This window comes from Panthera onca, chromosome C1 (genome assembly GCF_046562875.1).
Source record: "Panthera onca isolate mPanOnc1 chromosome C1, mPanOnc1 haplotype 2, whole genome shotgun sequence".
NCBI lineage: Eukaryota > Metazoa > Chordata > Mammalia > Carnivora > Felidae > Panthera > Panthera onca.
Window position 1 is genome coordinate 61811889 of NC_138346.1, and position 19213 is coordinate 61831101.

Genomic DNA, 19213 nt, shown 5'->3' on the forward strand with positions numbered 1-19213 from the left:
TGTTACTAAATGTTCTTAGGAACATAGATGCCTGCAAATATTCCAATTATCTGGAGGTATCATGATTTACTTTTAAAATCTCATACCACTGGACCATTAGGTTGTTTCCAATGTTCCTGGGACTTCTCTGAGACTTCTCTGTTGGTTTGTTAAGCATTCCTTAGCCTCACATTTTCAAGAGCTGCCTGGGCTATTGGATGAGCAGCTTATCTTCCAATGAAGGGAATGTGCTCACAATACTTCTCCCAGGTAAGAACACCCTTGAACCATTGAAAACAGGTGAGAATTGAGAGCATCCAAATTCTCAATAAGAGTCCAGAATTTCATTCAATTAAAAAAACACTCTGTGTAATTTCTTCCTAGTTTTGTAAATAAAACATACATCTTATGAAGAAAGTAGAATGTACACATGAGTAAACAAGGAAGAAAAGATCTAAAATCTCACCACTCGGTTTGATGAATATTTCTCTTTCTGCACTGTACACTATCTTGTAACCTGCTTATTTTATTAAGTAGCATGTTACATTTTTCATAACGTATACATATATGAAGTCATGACGATGTACATTTTAAATATCTTACAATTTGATTTGTGAATAATACCTCAATAAAGCTGGAAAAAACAAACAGCTACCAAATAGTAACTGCTTTCTTCTCAAACCTCGTCCAACCCAGAGAGCTGATCCCTACAGAAAATCACTTTTTAACTCATTTATTTTTATATAAATTTGAAGCATTTTTTTTCTCCTTCTTCATTTTGCCAAACCTACCATGAAGCAGTACTTTTAGAGTGCTCTACTTTTAGAGTGGGGCCCCTACCATCAAGGAGTCAGCCTTCTGCTTGCGGAAGTAAGACCCACATTCTTGGAAAAAAGACAAAAAGATAAGGCTATAAAAAAGTGATCCAAAGTGGTGCTTCCAATAAGGACATATGTGGGAATAAGGAAAATACAGATCATTTTACAAATCCAGACCCTCTCTCTATCTTTTTGAGAAAGAGAGGGCACAAGTGAGCAAGGGGCAGAGAGAGAAAGAATCCCAGGAGGGGCAGAGGGAGAGAGAGAGAGAGAGAGAGAGAAAAGTGGGGCTCACCCCAAATGAGACTTGAGCTTACCCCAAATGGGACTCATGCTCACCCCTAGTGGGGCTCCTGCTCACCCCAAGCAGGGCTCGAGCTTATCCAATATGGGTCTCAAACTCACAAACCATGAGATCATGACCTGAGCCAAAGTCAGATGCTTAACAACTGAGCCACCCAGGCACCCTTCCTCTATCCTATCTTTAACCCAGAATATTGTGTCCAATTTTCCCCTCCATCTCTCCATTGCCTCAAGTTGCTTGAAAAAGCGTGTAGTTAGCGGTGCCATGTACAATCCCCCTGATCAAATGTCTGCCTCTAGTTTTTTAAAGAGATATTTCTACCTCCCTTTCTTAATTTATGAAAGAAAGAAAGAAAGAAAGAAAGAAAGAAAGAAAGAAAGAAAGAAAGAATGTTTGTACTAGAAACTAAGCCTACGTTTAGTTTTTAAATGACTGAGTTGAAATCAATGAAGAAAGGACTCTGAGCTGCCCCAGTTTTCCCACACAGACTTTATTAAAAGGGAGGACACTTTATTTTTTATTTATTAAAAGAGACTTTATTCCCAGAGGAACTGTGAGCCTAGGGATCACTAAGGGTATGAAGTGGTAAAAAGATCAGATGAAATGTAATCATCTTACTTTGTGATAAAACTCATGCTGAAAGAGCTTAGAAATGGCTTTTTTGGTAAGCTGACGGAATAAGCAAGCAGATTTATTTAAAATTCCTATATCTCTTGCTATTTCATAGCTTCAGGTCATTCCCATAGCATCACTCTGAACTCACTTTTATTGTAATTATTTACCATAACCTGTTATGTTTACTTTAAATAATCAATTATATTTTAAAGAGATGTTTAAAAAGAACAGCCAGAAACAGTCTTTTATATCCTCCCATAGAGTTACCATTACTGGTGGTCTTGTTTCCTTTGTGCAATCCTGATTTTCAACCGGTATAATTTTCCTTCTTCCTGAATGTCCTTTAGCATTTCTTATAGTACAGATCCACTGGTGCAAATCTTTTCAGCTTTTGTATACCTGAAGAAATCTTTATTTGTCCTTTAGCTTTGAAAGATGTTTTCACTGGGTATAAAATTCTAGGATGACAGGGTTTTTTTGTTTGCTTTTTGGTCGTTTTTTGTTTTCTTTCAGTACTTTTTTTTTATAAATTTATTTATTTTTAGAGAGAAAGAGAGGGTGCATGTGCATGCAAGGGAGGGAAGAGCAGAGAGAGAGGGAGAGAGAGAGAATCCCAAGCAGCCTCCATGCTGTCAGCACAGAGCCTGACATGGACTGAGCCACCCAGGAGCCCCTCTGTCAGTACTTTAAACATGTTGCTTCATTGTCTTCTTGTTTGCATTTTTTCAGACAAGAACTTTACTGGTTTACTGTCATTCTTATCTTTGTTTTTCTGGCAGTTTCTAAGATTTTTCTCTTTTTGCTGGTTTTGAACAAGTTGATTCAGATGTGTACTTTGGTGTACTTCTCTCTTGTTTCTTACACTTGGGTTTGTTGAGCTTCTTAGATCTATGGGTTTAGGATTTTCATTAAATTTGGAAAATTTTCAGCCATTATTTCTTCAAAATGTCTTGTACTCCCATCTCTTTTTCTCTGTCTCTTTTTTTAAGTTTATTTATTTATTTTGAGAGAGAGAGAGAGAGAGAGAGAGAGAGAGAGAGAAGAGAGCACAAGTCGGGGAGGGGCAGATAAAGAGGAAGAAAGAGAATCTCAAGCAGGATCCATGCTGTCAGCACAGAGCCCAATGTGGGGCTGGATCTCATGAACCGTGAAATCATGACCTGAGTCAAAATCAATAGTCAGACACTTAACCAACTGAGCCACCCAGGCACCCCACCCATCTCTTTCTTCTGTTATGGCCTGAATTGTCCCTTCAAAATTCATATGAAGCTCTAACTCCGATGTGACTGTATTTGGAAATAGGGCATTTAGGAAGATAGTTAAGGTTAAGTGATGTCGTAAGGGTGAGGCCATAGCATGTGTCCTTGTAGGAAGAGGAAGAGACACCAGAGATCAGTCTCTCTCCACATGCATGCACAGAGGAAAGTCCAAGTGAGGACACAGTAAGAAGGCAACTGTCTACAAGCCAAAAAGAGATCTCACTAGAAACCAACCCTGAAGGCACCATGATCTTAGACTTCCTGCCTCCAGAGCTGTGAGAAAATAAGTTTCTGTGGTTTAAGCCCCCAATCTATGGTATTTTGTTATAACTATAGAAGACTAATATAATAGTATAAAAAGTTCTCATATTAACCATGGCACTCACTCCCACCTGACATCCAGTTTCCCCTATTATAAACATCTTACATTAGTATGGTATTTTTGTTATAATTAATGAACCAATATTGATACAATATTGATATATTATTATCAGCTAAAGTTTATTCAGATTCCTTTAACCTTCCCATAACATACTTTTTTTTCAGGATCCTCCTAGTATATCAAATTAAATTTATTTGTCATGTCTCCTTAGGCTCCTCTTGGCTGACAGTTTTTTAGAATTTCCTTGTTTTTGATGACCTTTGAGGTTTTCAGAGACACTGGTTAGGTTATAACAGGATGCTCCTTTATTAGATTTCCTGATTTTTTAAATGATTAGACTAGGGTTTTGAGTTTGGCCATACAAATACCAATACCCTTATGAGCATTCTTCTCGATGACCAGTGTAGCACAAGATTTGTCCACTCAGGGTCCACTCAGGGTGCTGGGAACATAAATTATTCCAGGCCATGTGTGAAGTCTGATGATTGTCTGTGTGCTCCTTTCCAGTGGGTCTTTTCCCTTATTTGGGTACATTCTTCATTCATATGTCCAGTTAGTTCTTGCCTGAAGACTAAAAAGGAACCACAGTTTTCTGAAGCCCTTGCTCTCTCTCTCTGTGCAGCTCTCTCTTCTCTGGCCCTACCCTGTGAATTCTGTATACCTTGGTTCCTCCAAATCCATAACCCTGGCTACTCAACTCAGGGAGATTTCTGGGCTCTGTTTGGGATTTTCCTCCCTGTGCTATAGCCTGGAAACTCTGTAGGCATTAAACTAGCTATCGTAGGGCCACCTCATCTATTTCTTTTCTCTGAGGGATTATTGTCCTAGGTTTTGAGTGTCCGGTATCTAAAAACCATTGCTTCATATTTTGTCTTGTTTCTTAATTTTATTTTAGAGAGAAAAAGAGGAGGGGTGGGCAGGGGAAGGGGCAGAGGGAGGAGGGAGAGAGAGAAAGAATTCCAAGCAGACTCCATGCTCAGCATGGAACCTGAGATAGGACTGGATCCCATGACCCCGGGATCATGACCTGAGCCAAAACCAAGAGTTGGATGCTCAACTGACTGAGACACACAGGTGCCCCTTAATTTTTCTTTTTAATGGAATGCTTCGTGAATTTGGGTGTCATCCCTGCAAAAGTGGCCATGCTAATCTTCTCTGTATCATTCCAATTTTTGTGTTTGTGCTGCTGAAGCAAACACTTGCTTCTCAATTTTAAGTGGAGAGTAAATCCAGTTTCTCAGTATTATGGCCACATACTGAAGTCAAAATTACATTTTTGTTTTATCATAGTAAAATGGGCATATCACAAAACTTACATTTAACTGTTTCAATTGTACAGTTCAGTGGCATTAAGTAAATCTACATTGTTGTGCCACCATCACCATCATCCTCCTCCACAACTTTTCCATCATCCCAAACTGAAATCCAGTACCCATCAAACAATAACTCCCATTTCCCCTTCTCCTCAGTCTTTGAAAACTACTGTTCTGCTCTCTGTCTCCATGAATTTGACTATTCTAGGTACCTCATGTATGTAGAATCATATATGTATCCTATTGTGTCTGACTTATTTCACTTAGCGTCATAGCCTTAAGCCTCATCCGTGTTGTAGCATGTGTCAGAATATGTCTTCTTGAAGGCTGAATAATATTCCATTGTAGGTATATATCACATTTTGATTATCCCTTCACCTATCAATGGACATTTAGATGTTTCCACCTTTTGTCTATGATTAGTGCTGCTCTGAATATTGGTATATGTTATGGACTAAATTGTGTCTCTATAAAATTCATGTTAAAGCTCTAGCCCGCATTATGACTATATTTAGAGATAGGGCCTTTAGTGAGATAATTAAAGTTAAATGACATCATAAGTGTGGGACCCTAATCTGATACGACTGATGTCCTTAAAAGAAGAGGAAAGACACCAGAGATTGATTTGTCTGCATGCACAGAGAAGAGGCTAGGTGAGGACACAAGAAGGCAGCTGTCTACAAGCTAGGAAGACAGACCTCATCAGAAACACACCCTGATACCACATTGGGCTTGGACTTCTCCAAAACTGTGAGAAAATAAATTTATGTTGTGTAAGGCACCCAGTCTGTGGTATTTTTTATGGCAGTTTGAACTAATATTGTATAAAGATATCTGTTCGAGTCCTGCTTTCAGTTCTAGAAGTGGAACTTCTTTGAATTTTTTGAGGAACTTCTCTACTGTTTTCTGCTGTGCATAATTATTTTTTAATCATCTATTTCTCTGCCAGAAAGTAAGATCTGGGAAGGCAGATTAAATATCTTGTATACCTTGTACGTAGAACTTTGTAAATGCTCAATAGATATATGTTAACTGCATGAGTGAACACATGAGTTTTTGCAGCTGAAAATTAATTATTAGTAGTAATAACTATTAGAGGCAGCATTATATTGTAGAAAAAGCATGAAACTAGAATTTTAGTCACGCCTTGGCTACCAACTTACTTGTGACCTTGGATAAAGTATTAAATCTCTTGGGGTCTCAGTGTCCTCATCTGAAGATGAAAGAGTTGTATTGAATGATTTCAAAGTCCTTTCAGCACTCGTATGTCTTGGTTCTCTGGTTCTCAGTGCTGGGATACCTAGTATCACTAGTTGTGCCTACTTGCAAATACTGCTGCTTGCTAAGTTGCCTGCTGTTAGGGCTTAGGCAAAGCAGGGTACCAGGTTAAGGTCCCTGGTGAGCTCAACTGGGTTGGCCATTTCCCAGAATTACCAATGATTGAGAACACACCAAAGATTAGGTTGTTAAAAGCAATATCAGTCATCAAAACTAAAAGTCAAGTACAATGGCCTGTAGTAGGAGCCAACCATACCAGGAAGAGGTCAGGAAACGGGCTGCAAAGCTAGACTACACAGCTGAATGGTGGTTGGCTTCATGACGGTGGCTATGGATAGTGCTGGGTCTCCAGCGTTCTGTGACAGGATTCTTTGTGTCTCTGTCTTTCAGGATTTTAATTAGGGTGTTAATTGCTACTTTTTCTACCACTTAGGCTAGAGACGAATGGAAATAAAAACTTCAAAAAGAACTAGGCCTTGGGGCACCTGTGTGGCTCAGTTGGTTAAGTGTCCAACTCTTGATTTCGGCTCAGATCATAATCTCACGGTTCATGAGTTCAAGCCCTGAGTCAGTCTCTGTGCTGACAGCAAGGAATCTCTGTCTCTGTCTCCCTCTCTCTCTGCTCCTCCCCCACATATGCATGTTTTCTCTCTCTCTCTTTCAAAAATAAATAAATTAACACTAAAAAAAGAACTAGACCATAATTTCTCTATGAAATATTTAAAAAATTAAATGTAAAATGCATTTAAGTTAGGGTAAAATGTAAACATTGGTGAATTTAAATAAAGAGTATTCAGGAGTTCCTTGTATTTTTCTTTCAGCTTTTCTCTAAGTTTGAAATTATGTAAAACTTAAAAGCTACCAAGAAAAAGAGAAAAAATGTATTTTAAGGAGATTAAGAGAAAAACCAGAAGAGGACACACAGGAGCTTGCCTACCTAAGTGTCCTTTATCTCCCTCCCTTCCTAGAGTATACTCTACTTTTCCTGTAAGCATTAGAGCTGCCATAATTTAAATCCATCCCCACTGTGGGGAATATTTACTTCAGTCTGGAAGCATTTTATATGGGAATTTACCTACAGCTCCTTTAGAACTGATTTTGTATGCATAGATGAACTGCTTCAAGGGCAAAGCATCCAAATCATCTTTTTATAGAGGTCTTTCGACATTGTTCCTAAGTCTACATCAAAGTATCAGTGTATTAATATATAGAACTCTAATTTGACATTAGAAATTCAAGAAGCCACAATTTTATTTATTTATTTTTAGAGAGAGAGTGCAAGCATGAGTGTGGAGGGGTGGGTGTCAGAGAGAGGAAGAGGGAGAATCCCAAGTAGGCTCCACATTGTCAGCATGGAGCCCAATGCAGGGCTCAAACCCACAAACCTTGAGATCATGATCTGACCTGAAACCAAGTCAAATGCTTAACCAAGTAGTCACCCAGGCGCCCCAAGTAGCTGCAATTTTAGGTTTACCAACTTATCAGAAATCCTCTGGTTTTTGGCTAACCTACATCATTCTTTTGGAAGAAAGTATTTCTAAAACACAAATCTGATAAAGCTCTTATATCCAAAACAAAGAACTCTTAAACCTCAGTACCAAGGGGATAACCTGATTTATTTTTTAAGACAAAAGATTTGAAGGGCACCTGGGTGGCTCAGCTGGTTGAGCTTCTGACTCTTGGTTTCAGCTCAGGTCATGATCTCATAATTTGTGAGATTGAGCCCCACGTCAGGCTCTGTGCTGATGCTCTGAGCTGTACCCTACTCCCTCTCTCTGAAAATAAATAAATAGATGTTTTTAAAAAATACATAAAATACGGGGCGCCTGGGTGGCTCAGTCGGTTGGGCGTCCGACTTCGGCTCAGGTCATGATCTCGCGGTCTGTGAGTTCGAGCCCCGCGTCGGGCTCTGTGCTGACAGCCCAGAGCCTGAAACCTGTTTCAGATTCTGTGTCTCCCTCTCTCTCTGACCTTCCCCCGTTCATGCTCTGTCTCTCTCTGTCTCAAAAATGAATAAATGTTTAAAAAAAATTTAAAAAAAATACATAAAATAAAGGCAAAAGATTTGAGGACATGTCACCAAAGAAGAACATAGCAAGTGAATAAAAAGATGTTTAATATCATTAGTCATTAGGGAAGTGCAAATTAAAATGGCAATAAAATACCACTACACAGGCAGTAAAATGGCTAAAATTCAAAAACACTGACAATACCAAGTGTTGGCAAGAATGTGGAACAGGCACAATGTTTGTACATTGCCAGTGGGAATGCAAAATTGTGCATCCACTATAGAAAACAATGTGGCTATTTCTTATAAAATGAAACGTGCACTTACCATACGATCCAGCAGTCTCACTCGTAGACAGTCACCCAAGAGAAATGAAAATATACTTCACTCGTACTTGAATATTCCTAACAACTTTATTTATAATCGTCAAAAACTGGAATCACCTGAATGTTCACCAACTGATGACTGAATAGACAATGTCTGCCATGTCCGTACAGTGGAATACTACTCAGCAATAAAAAGGAACATACTATTCATACACACAACACCATGGATGAATCCAAAAGTGTTATGCTAAGTAAAAGAAGACAGACATGAAAGACCACATACTGTGTGATTTCGTTTATGTAACATACTGGAAAAGTCAAAGCTAGAGTTACTGAAAGCAGATAGTGGTTCCTTGGTGCCAAAGATAGGAAGAGAATTGCAAAGGGGCAGAAGGGAACCTTTTAGGTTTGACAGAAATGTTCTATACCATAACTGTGAGGGTTGTTAAACAAATATATGCACTTATGAGAATTCATTAATTGTACACTTAACTTTTGTGAATTTTACTGTAGTCAATTATTGCTCAATATTGCTGATTAAAAAAAATCTTTAAAATTAAGTTATTCTTTTTATTGCCCCAATATTTTTATCCTAGTGGGTATCTGATATTAGGACCACAGTAACTGCTATTGGAAATTAATAATAAACAGCATCAATGGGCAAATGTTTAACATAGGATGCTTAGAATGACCTAAACTACTAGCTTCACATTTTTCAGGATAAATTAAAAATAAGAGAGAGGGGGTGGTTAACATAATGGAATTTGCTTTGACAGAAGGCTGCTATGGTGTTTTATCTGATGCGAAATGGAAAGGTGACAAATATGGGGATCATTTTAGTTCAGATGTATCAAATATCCTTATTATTCTAGAGCAAATATTAGTGGATTGAATGAATCTCAAGCTGTAGACATTTCTCAGGTCTATTTTTAAACTCAAACTGGCTCTTTCCCAGAAAGAAGAGAAACAAAAATTTACTGGCAGTAAAGCCTTTACCTTTTTTCATTGAATTTTCTGAGGAGATTTAAAAAAAAAAAAGCTTCTGAAAAATCAGAACAGATGGAACATTATGAAGAGCACTGCAAAACAGAATACTTTTCAGAGTACTTAGGAGAAAATAAAGTGCTCAAAAAGACCTTGTCTTTTTAGAAAATCAGTTGACTAGAGACAAAGTATCAGATGTAGTAAATATTTGTCTTTCTTTGAAGGAACTGAAAACAATAAAAGCCCAGTCACATTAAATTGTTTTCAAGGTTGGTCTATAAGGCACCCGTCCAAAGGATTTCCATCTGAAAAGGATTTGTAGAATTCTTCTTAGAAATAAGATAGTTGAATAGTTTGGGTAAAGCCTGAGAGAACTGATAAAAATGTTGCTCATTAACATTCACTCTCTTTTTCCTTACCATAACACTATCCCTTACCATAAAACTTTTCCCTATCAGAAAAGTTAAATTTTAAACTTTCCAAGGGGAAAACGTAGCAGAGAAAAATCCCATACATAGCAGCCATGCTTTGCGCTCATAAAAGTTTCACAATCTCCACTTGTAGACAGTTGAATTGGTAGTAGAGTAAGTTGCCTGGCTCTTTGCAACAGGTAAAGGATGAGAAGTGGCTTATGCAAGGGCTGAAGGACAGTGTGGAGAGTTCCAGGTGTTAAATCTATTTTCCAGTTCACCAGAACTCATTCATCGCAGACATCGCTACCAAACCATTGGGAATGAGACAGTGTAAGGGAACATGTTAACAGCAGCCAGTGAAATAGACCAAAAAACTGTCAGTCCCAGGAAATGTACTAGAGAGGAGAATCGCAAATGCAGCAGTGAATCTTTGCCAAACAGATACAGTTGGTTTGTTGGTTTTTTTTTTTTTTTTTAAACATCACACTTGACAAATCCACCCTGAGTTTCAAAGGGAAGAAGACAAATAAGCTTCCATTTTGTTATCAGTAAAGGTAGCAAGTTGTAAAAAGCTTAAATGCTGTTTTAAGAATAAACTATAGAGAGAACATGGCAAGCTATCATAAAGTAAGAAAAAAATAAAGAAAAAAGTGCAGTGAAAACAATAAAAACAAAACTTTCCTTGAAGGGAAACTGGAAATACATTTCCTTGGCTGAACATGCAGTGTGAATAAAAGAGAAAAAAATAACATCTTGATAAGGCCAAATGAAAGGGTAAACCAACCTTCAGTACTGATGAGATTGTCAAGAAGCCTGTAGGGGCACCTGGGTGGCTCAGTCGGTTGAGCGTCCAACTTCAGCTCAGGTCATGATCTTGTGGTCCATGAATTTGAGCCCCACAATGGGTTCTGTGCCAACAAATCAGAGCCTGGAGCCTGCTTTGGATTCTGTGTCTTCTCTCTCTGTACCTCCCCTGCTCGTGCTCTTTCTCTCCCAAAAATAAATAAACATTAAAAAAAAAAGCCTTTAGATGAGTGATTTGGAGTGCTGGTCTTTTGACACCTGAAGGTGTTTACTAAATTTAAGGAAATACCCAAAGTCTCAAAAAATGCTTTCGAAATTACTTCATTCTGATTCTCTTTTGTTTAAGAAAATCAAATAGATGCCAATAGCTCTTACATGAGCGGGAATTAAAAGCATAAATGAGGTGTTGTAATGAGCTCAAAGTATTTGAAAACCATTGTGTCTGTGTTTTTGAATGATTGGAATTGCAAGATGTTTACAAAGATGATGATCTAAAAGTAGATGGTCAGGCCTGGCCTCAAATGGCTGCCTGAATGAAAATGAGGATGTTAGGAAACCCATTAAAGACCTCTCTGAGCTCCAGAAACCAGCATGGTTTAATGTCACTGCCTCTAAGAGAGAGCAGGTAACCTATTGCTTTGATCATTTGATAAGTATACCTCCTCCAGGGACAGAGTGTGATCCAAGATGGCAGGTCCATTCGAGGTCCTAGATCTGATGTCTAGAATCGCAAGACTGGGAATCTTAAGAAGGCTGGGAAATGGACCTGGGATCTCATGGGGGAAGGACTTCTTAAGGAAACCGTTTTTCTTCTTGGCTAAAAAGTCACTCAGGAGGAAGTGTGTCTTCTTTTGCTGCCATTGGATAAATAGATCATTCATCCATTCATCCATCCACCCATCCATCCATCATCTATCTATTTATTATATTCAACAAATATTTTCTCAGTATCTACTATGTGCCAGGCACTGTGGGTGCTGAAGATAAAACAGTTAAAGAGACCCTCATGGAGTTTACATTCTAGTGGAGAAGTCCCCAAATAAACAATAACACAAATAAATATTATACTTAAATATTGTAAATGAGCTCTGAGGAAAATAAGCAGGGTGATAAGAGAGTGAACAAAAAGGTCACTAAAGCGAATAAAGTTCACTATAATTAGTGGTTAGGTCACATAGAGCCAAGTCTTGATGGATGAGAAGGAGCTAGCCATATGTAAACAACAACAGGGAAGCAAAGAATGTCTCAGGCAGAGGTAACAGCAAGTACAAAGGCCATAAAGTAGAAAAGAAGGAGCATACATCTGGTGTAGTATGATGAGTCAAGGGAAGAGTGATATTAGATGAGGTTGGAGAGACAAGAAGTTAAGATCTTATTCTGAGTGCACTGGGAAATTGGTGGCTTTCAAGCAAGAGAAAAAAATTTGACATTTTAGTAAGATCACTTTGTGATATTGGAAAGTGTATTGGAATGGAACAAAATGGAAGCAGGGAGACCAGTTAGGAGGTGCAAGGTAATGGTAAATTGTATGAGGGATAGATAGATATATCCCACTAAGATGTAGGATCTACATCCCTTTCTCCTGAGTTTGGGCAGGCTTGTGACTACTTCTACCAATAGAGTAACACTGGAGGTGACCCTGGGACTTCTGCCTTTAGACCACAGAAGGCCATACCTTCTCTGCGGGAACTTTGCTTGATCCACCATGTCAGAAGTCCACCTATCCTGAGGCTTCCCTAGGCTATGAAGGAGCCTGGGCACATAAATCGTCCCTGTGTAAATTTTCTGGTCAACAGCCCCAGCTGAGGTCCTAGTCGACAGCCAGCATCAACCGTCAGATGTGTGATAGAAGATGTCTCCAGAAAATTCTAGCCCCTCATTATTAGGTCACCCCCCAATCCCTGAGTCTTCCCAGCTGAAGACCCAAGATATCTTGATGCAGAGATAAATCATTCCCGCTATGCCCTGTCTGAATTCCTGACCTATTAAGATTTGAAGTGGTTTGTCACACAAACTGGACCACTAGAAGAGGAACATCTTTGAAGGGAGAAATGAAGAGATGCCAGTGAAAACTGAGGGCATAAAAGTGAAGCAATTGAGTAGAGAGATCAAGTAGTTTGTTGGACACATGAGCGTAAGCAGACAACTGAGCCGGAGACATGCTAATCGGCAAACAGCATATGGATCCTATCTACTTTCCTGGGACTGGGTGAGTTCACTCAGGGCAGGGGGTAAGCAGAGTCTAGTTCAAAACCTCATTCTGAAAAAGGTCAGTATTTAGGTAGGTAAGAGGAGAAAGAGTCAGAAAAGGGAACTGAGACCGAGTGAGTGCCCAGTGAGGCAAGAAAAAAACCTGAGAGGATGGTTTGTCACAAAAGAAGAGAGAGAAAATTATTTCCAGAATGAACAGACAGCCAACTTTGTGGAAAACTTTTGAGTCAAAAAGATTAAAGTGGCCAATAGATTTGGCAGCAAAGAGATCACTTGTGACCTTGAAAAAGAGCAATTTCAGTGGGGGAGGGGGGAGGGGGATGGGTCAGAAACATAATGGGGTTTTGATCTGTCAAGAAATGAAGACCAGTACATTATTTCAGAAAAAGTTAGATCAGCATGCCATATGCAGCTGGCTTGAGTGCTACCCAAACTACACAATTTACCTTCGAGGAGAATAGCATAATGTGGTAAAAAACACGAATTTCTGGCATCAGAACCAGGTTGAAGTAGCCATAGGCAAATTATTTAAACCTGTACAGAACGGGCGGAGGTGGTGCAAGGAAGGTGGTAAGGGGTGAGGCCAGGCTGGTGAGAAGGAATAGGAGGATGCAGAGCTTCCTTGTGGTGCAGAGAAGTTTAGATTTTATCCTGAAGGGATAAGGAGCCACTGAAGTACTTGGCAGAAGGAAGTGACAAAACCATTCTTAGGCATGGAAGGTGGACTGAGTTTCCCCAGTTTTGTAAAATGCCTTGGCCTTTGCACTTAAAATAAAAGGTATCTCTCTCTCTAAAAAAAAAAAAAAAAAAAAAAAAAATGGTGTCTCTGACCAGTGCTTGGCAGGACATGTGCTATGATTTGTTTTTCCAACTGTGACACCAGACTCTCTTCATTTTTGTAGGGAGGAACTCATGGACCAATTGATCCAGAAAGAGACTATGTGAGAGGAAAGACTAATTTAACTTTCTATCCTTTCCATGGAGGATAATGTCAATGCCACGTGAAGTGGTGATCAAAGAGCAATGTTTATAGCAGCACTCTCAATAATAGCCAAATTATGGAAAGAGCCTAAATGTCCATCAACTGATGAATGGATAAAGAAATTGTGGTTTATATACACAATGGAGTACTACATGGCAATGAGAAAGAACGAAATATGGCCCTTTGTAGCAACATGGATGGAACTGGAGAGTGTGATGCTAAGTGAAATAAGCCATACAGAGAAAGACAGATACCATATGTTTTCACTCTTATGTGGATCCTGAGAAACTTAACAGGAACCCATGGGGGAGGGGAAGGAAAAAAAAAAAAAAAAAGAGGTTAGGGTGAGAGAGAGCCAAAGCATAAGAGACTCTTAAAAACTGAGAACAGGGGCGCCTGGGTGGCTCAGTCAGTTGAGCGTCCAACTTCAGCTCAGGTCACGATCTCTCGGTCCGTGAGTTCAAGCCCCACGTCAGGCTCTGGGCTGATGGCTCGGAGCCTGGAGCCTGCTTCCGATTTTGTGTCTCCCTCTCTCTCTGCCCCTCCCCCGTTCATGCTCTGTCTCTCTCTGTCTCAAAAGTAAATAAACGTTAAAAAAAATTTTTTTAAAAAAACAAAAAACTGAGAACAAACTGAGGGCTGATGGGGGGTGGGAGGCAGGGGAGGATGGGTGATGGGTATTGAGGAGGGCACCTGTTGGGATGAGAACTGGGTGTTGTATGGAAAACAATTTGACACTAAATTTCATATATTTAAAAAAAAAAAAGAGCAAAATAGCAAAATAAAAACAAAATATGTAGCAAAATAAAAACAAAAACAAAAAAGTAGGCAAAGAGTATTAAAGAGATGTGATACATTTAATAGTGATATGAGAGGATAGTATTACCTAGATTTTATGACATGTGGTATTTATAGTTTTATAGATTTGTGATTTGATATGCTTTCTTTCTCATCTTAAACTCTACATTTTTTTTGTATCAATGATTTTGCCTTCTTTTTCTTAAAGGTTTTAAAAATTGAGTATGCCTTAGACACAAAATCACACAAAACCTATATAAACCATTGAGTACTGCATTATCCTTTATTGGTTTCCCTAAACCTGCTTGCAATTTTGTAAATACTTATTTTATTCAAGTCTACGGTGACTTCCCCGTTTGAGCATGCCATCTGTTTGCAGTACCATGGCTCTTCATGTTAGTCATAATCTTTGTCCATCATTTATACATTATATATATTTGCCAAGAAATTGACAACCATAAAAAGGATATAGGAGATATCTGTATATCTACCTAGTGCTCTATGTGCTCTGCGTATGTGTGTGTATACACGTCTGCACACAATGTATACATCAATATCAGGTATAGATTATGTATAGATTAAGTCATTGTTAACAAGGCTCCATGGAGGAGACAGGAGAACAAGGGACAGAGATTAGATGAGAAACTACTTTCATTGTAGTCTCCTTTTTTATTGTTGAATATTTTTCACGTTCGTGTATTTATTTCTCAATTGAATTACGTTTTGGGTTCGTTTCTGTTCAAACTAATTCACTAGGTACTTTTTGAGGGGGAACAAAATGTAGAGTTGAGTTTTACTGAAGGTTGAACAATATGGTTTACTTTAATGTTTTATGTCCACTGACAGTTTTCCTGTACTCAGTAGATTTCTGGGACTGATGACAAGGCCTTAAAGAATGGAATAGCTTAATGTTGCCCATCAAGTAACGGAGATAAAAGTAACACTTTTCACTTTATTCAGATCTTACCATCTTACCTTTGAAAATATTCTCTGAGTGCTTCCTATGAGGAGAACTTACATTACTGAAATAATATTTTTATTTTTATTCATTTTTGAGGCTCTCCTTAGAGTTCCATAGTCATTTTCAGGCATAATACGAAATCTCCACACTACTTTTCACACATATCCCCAGCCATGGAACTGACCCTCAGTTCTGTAGTCTCATGAAGCAAGAACCCATATCCTGGGGGCCTGGGCATGCAAAATGCATCCCAGCCCCATCCAGCTGATTGGGACCAAAGCCCAATTCCCTGTCAGGAAAACTTGCCAGGAGTAGGGTCTGCAGTCCTGACTCCCCTTCGAGGATCCCTCTGACACACTCCACATGGGCAGCAGACTAGAAAAAATGCTAGAATCATCCCGAAGGAATAGAGTTTGTTGGGTGGGAGCCCTTTGGACACCCACACATCACATTGCAGAGTAGCCTGCCTATTGACCTGCTGAGATAGAGATCCTGGAGACTGGGAAGCAGCTGAGGCTTGGGAAATTTTGCTAAGCAAGGGAGGAAAGGGGCACCCCTTGCTATGCAGACACATCCCCACAAATCCAGAAAAGAAAGAATGGAGATGTATGGCCTATAAAGTTGAACCTGTCTGCTTTTTTTTTTTTTTTTTTTGATCCTTACTATCTTCTGCTAGCAATTTATCTGCTCCAGTCACTGAATGCCTCAGGAAAGCTAATGATCTGTGGAATATGGTAGATGACGGTACTTTGAATGTTTCTTCCCTACACGAATGATTTCATCATGGCCGGGTGAAGTATGCAACCATGTGACTTCACCCCCCCCCCACCCCAACCAAAATACTTTCCATTCTCCCCATGCCTCAAATTCTCTTAATAAGACAAAGCCTTTTATTCCATAGTTAGAGATAAGGCAAACTACCCTAGGAGGTAGAGCATATTGGCTTAAATACACAGAAAAGGTTGTTAAGGGATCCCCTCAGGAAAATCTCCACCATGGGGCCTGAAGACCCTCTGACACCTCATTGTACAAATTCTTTCTTCTCTTGGAAAGCAGATGGAATTAACAGGCTGTGACATTTGTCTATTGTTCTCAAGCAAGGCACATATGAATCTTTTTGTCCTTTCTCACAAGATAGGCTTTATATCTGCATCAAGGGACAAGAACATCTACAAATATACTACTTTGTTTAGGAATCATGCTCACTCTTTATGTTTCTATAAAATAAAACAAAGAAACCTGCCTGCAGTGACTTGAATGAGATAAGAGAATTGTGATCGGAAGACCCTAAGAGACCTTAATTTCTGCCTTGAAGAGAGAAATACAAAAGCTCAACACTATGGCCCCCCACCCCTTCCTATCACCTTGGATGGCTTGTAGAGACATGGCTGTAAGAGAACAGACAAAACTCCACAAAAGAACTACCAGTTTGGGGCTTGAACCATTATGATGATTAAAAATCCAAGCTTCAAAGAGCTAAGAGGTCAAACACGGTATGGGCAATGCCTAACACTGATTTTTTTCATAACTGATATTTATTATTTTTATACTTCATTTTTTATTAGGTATAGTTGACATAAAATAAATAACATATGCTTGATGTGCACAATTTGACATGAATACACCCATGAAATCATCACCACAATCAAGATAGTTTAAATATCCATAACCTCCAAAAGTTTCCTCATGCTCTTTTGTAATCTCTTCCTCTTGTACCTTCCCATCTCCTCATCCACCAGGAAACCACTGATCTACATTAGTTTGAATTTAGTATGAATTTTCTAGAATGTTATATAAGTGAACTCATACATTAGTATGAATTTTCTAGAATGTTATATAAGTGAACTCATACAGTATGTAGTCTTTTTTGTCTGGTTCTTTTGCTCAGCATAATTATTTGGGGATTCATCCATGTGTCAATAGTAGATTCCTTTTTATTGCCAGGGAGTATTCCATTGGGTACATATACCACAGTTTAGCCACTCATCTATAGATGGATATTTGGGTTGTTTTCAGTTTGGAGTCATTACACATGAAGGTGCTATTAACATTCATGCATACATTTTTGTAGATGTATGTTTTGTTTTCTCTTTGGTAAATACCTAGGAATGAATGTCTGGATCATATGGTAGGTGTATGTTCAACTTTTTAGGATCTGACAAACTGCTTTCCAAAGTGGTTGTACGATTTTATTTTCCCACCAACACTTGGTATGGTCAGTCTTTCTAATTTTAGCCATTCAGTAAGTGTATACTGATATTTAATTGTGTTTTTTAAATGTTTTATTTACTTTTGAGAGAGAGAGAAAGAGCAAAAGCAGGGGAGAGGGGGACAGAGAGGATCAGAAGAGAATCAGAAGTGGGTTCTGCCCTGACAACAGTGAGCCGGATGTGGGACTCGAGCTCATGAAACATGAGATCATGAACTGAGCCAAAGTCAGACACTCAACTGACTGAGTCACCCAGGTGTCCCTAAATGTGGTTTTAATTAGAATTTTCCTAATAACTAATGATGCTGACTGTCTTTTCATATGCTTATTTGCCATCCATGTCTTTTCAAATCTGTTGCCCATTTTTTTTTTTAATTGGGTTATTTTCTTATTGTTGAGCTTTGAAGTCTTTTTAAAAATATATTCTAAGGGCACCTGGGTGGCTCAGTCGGTTAAGCGTCCAACTTCAGCTCAGGTCACGATCTCGCGGTCTGCGAGTTCGAGCCCCGCGTTGGGCTCTGGGCTGATGGCTCAGAGCCTGGAGCTTGCTTCCGATTCTGTGTCTCCCTCTCTCTCTGCCCCTCCCCCGTTCATGCTGTGTCTCTCTCTGTCTCAAAAATAAATAAACGTAAAAAAAAAAATTATTAAAAAAAAATATATTCTAGATGCAAGTCCTTTATCAGATATAAGCCTTGCAAATCCCATTTGCAAGACTCTATTTCCGAATAACGATAATAAACCAGTATTGGGTTTCATTGATTTTCTATTTCATTGATTTCCACTCTTATCTTTATTATTCCCATTTTTCTTCCTGCTTTGAGTTTCATTTGCTCTTCTTTTCCTAGTTTCTCTTTTTAAATTTTTTAAAAATTTTTTTAATTGTTTATTTTTGAGAGACAGAGAGACAAAGCGCAAGCAGGGGAAGGGCAGAGAGAGAGGGAGACACAGAATCCGAAGGAGGCTCCAGGCTCTGAGCCCCATTCTTTTCCTAGTTTCTTAAGGTGGAAAGTGAAGTTATTAATTTGGGTCTTTTTTTTCTCTTCTAATATAGGCATTTGGAGCCATAAATTGTCTTCTAAGTACATCTTTAGCAGCACTGTGCAAATTTTGATGTGTTGTATTTACATCCAAGTCAAAATGCTTGGATTTACATCCAAGTCAAAATGCTAATTTCTCTTTTGACTCTTTTTTTTTCTGACCCATGGGTTACTTAGAGGTGGTTATTTAATTTCCAGATATTTGGGAACTTTTTGATTTCTACTATAATTTCCCTGTGGTCAGAGAAAATATATTTAAATTATTAAATTTATTGAGACCTGTTATATAGATGTATACCAAGGTCTTTCTTGGTAAATATTTTGTATGAAATTAAAAAGAATGTTATTTTGCTGATGGTTGTTGAACCAGTTAAGTCTTGGATGCTAGTATTGCTCTATCAATTATTGAAAGGGGACTATCGAAATCTCTGGACGTAATTGTTGATTTCTCCTTGCAGCTTATCATTTTGGTCTGTTGATGAATTGATCCCTTTATCATTATGAAATAATCTTTATCTTTGGCGATATTCTT

General features: G+C 38.7%; 1 non-coding gene across 1 annotated transcript; it reads right to left on the reverse strand.

Annotated features, from left to right (window-relative positions):
• Window positions 1–4448: 4448 nt before the first annotated feature.
• On the reverse strand, window positions 4449–4556 carry LOC132674022 (U6 spliceosomal RNA). Its single transcript, XR_009608349.1, has one exon. It is a non-coding gene; the product is annotated as a U6 spliceosomal RNA (small nuclear RNA).
• Window positions 4557–19213: the final 14657 nt, after the last annotated feature.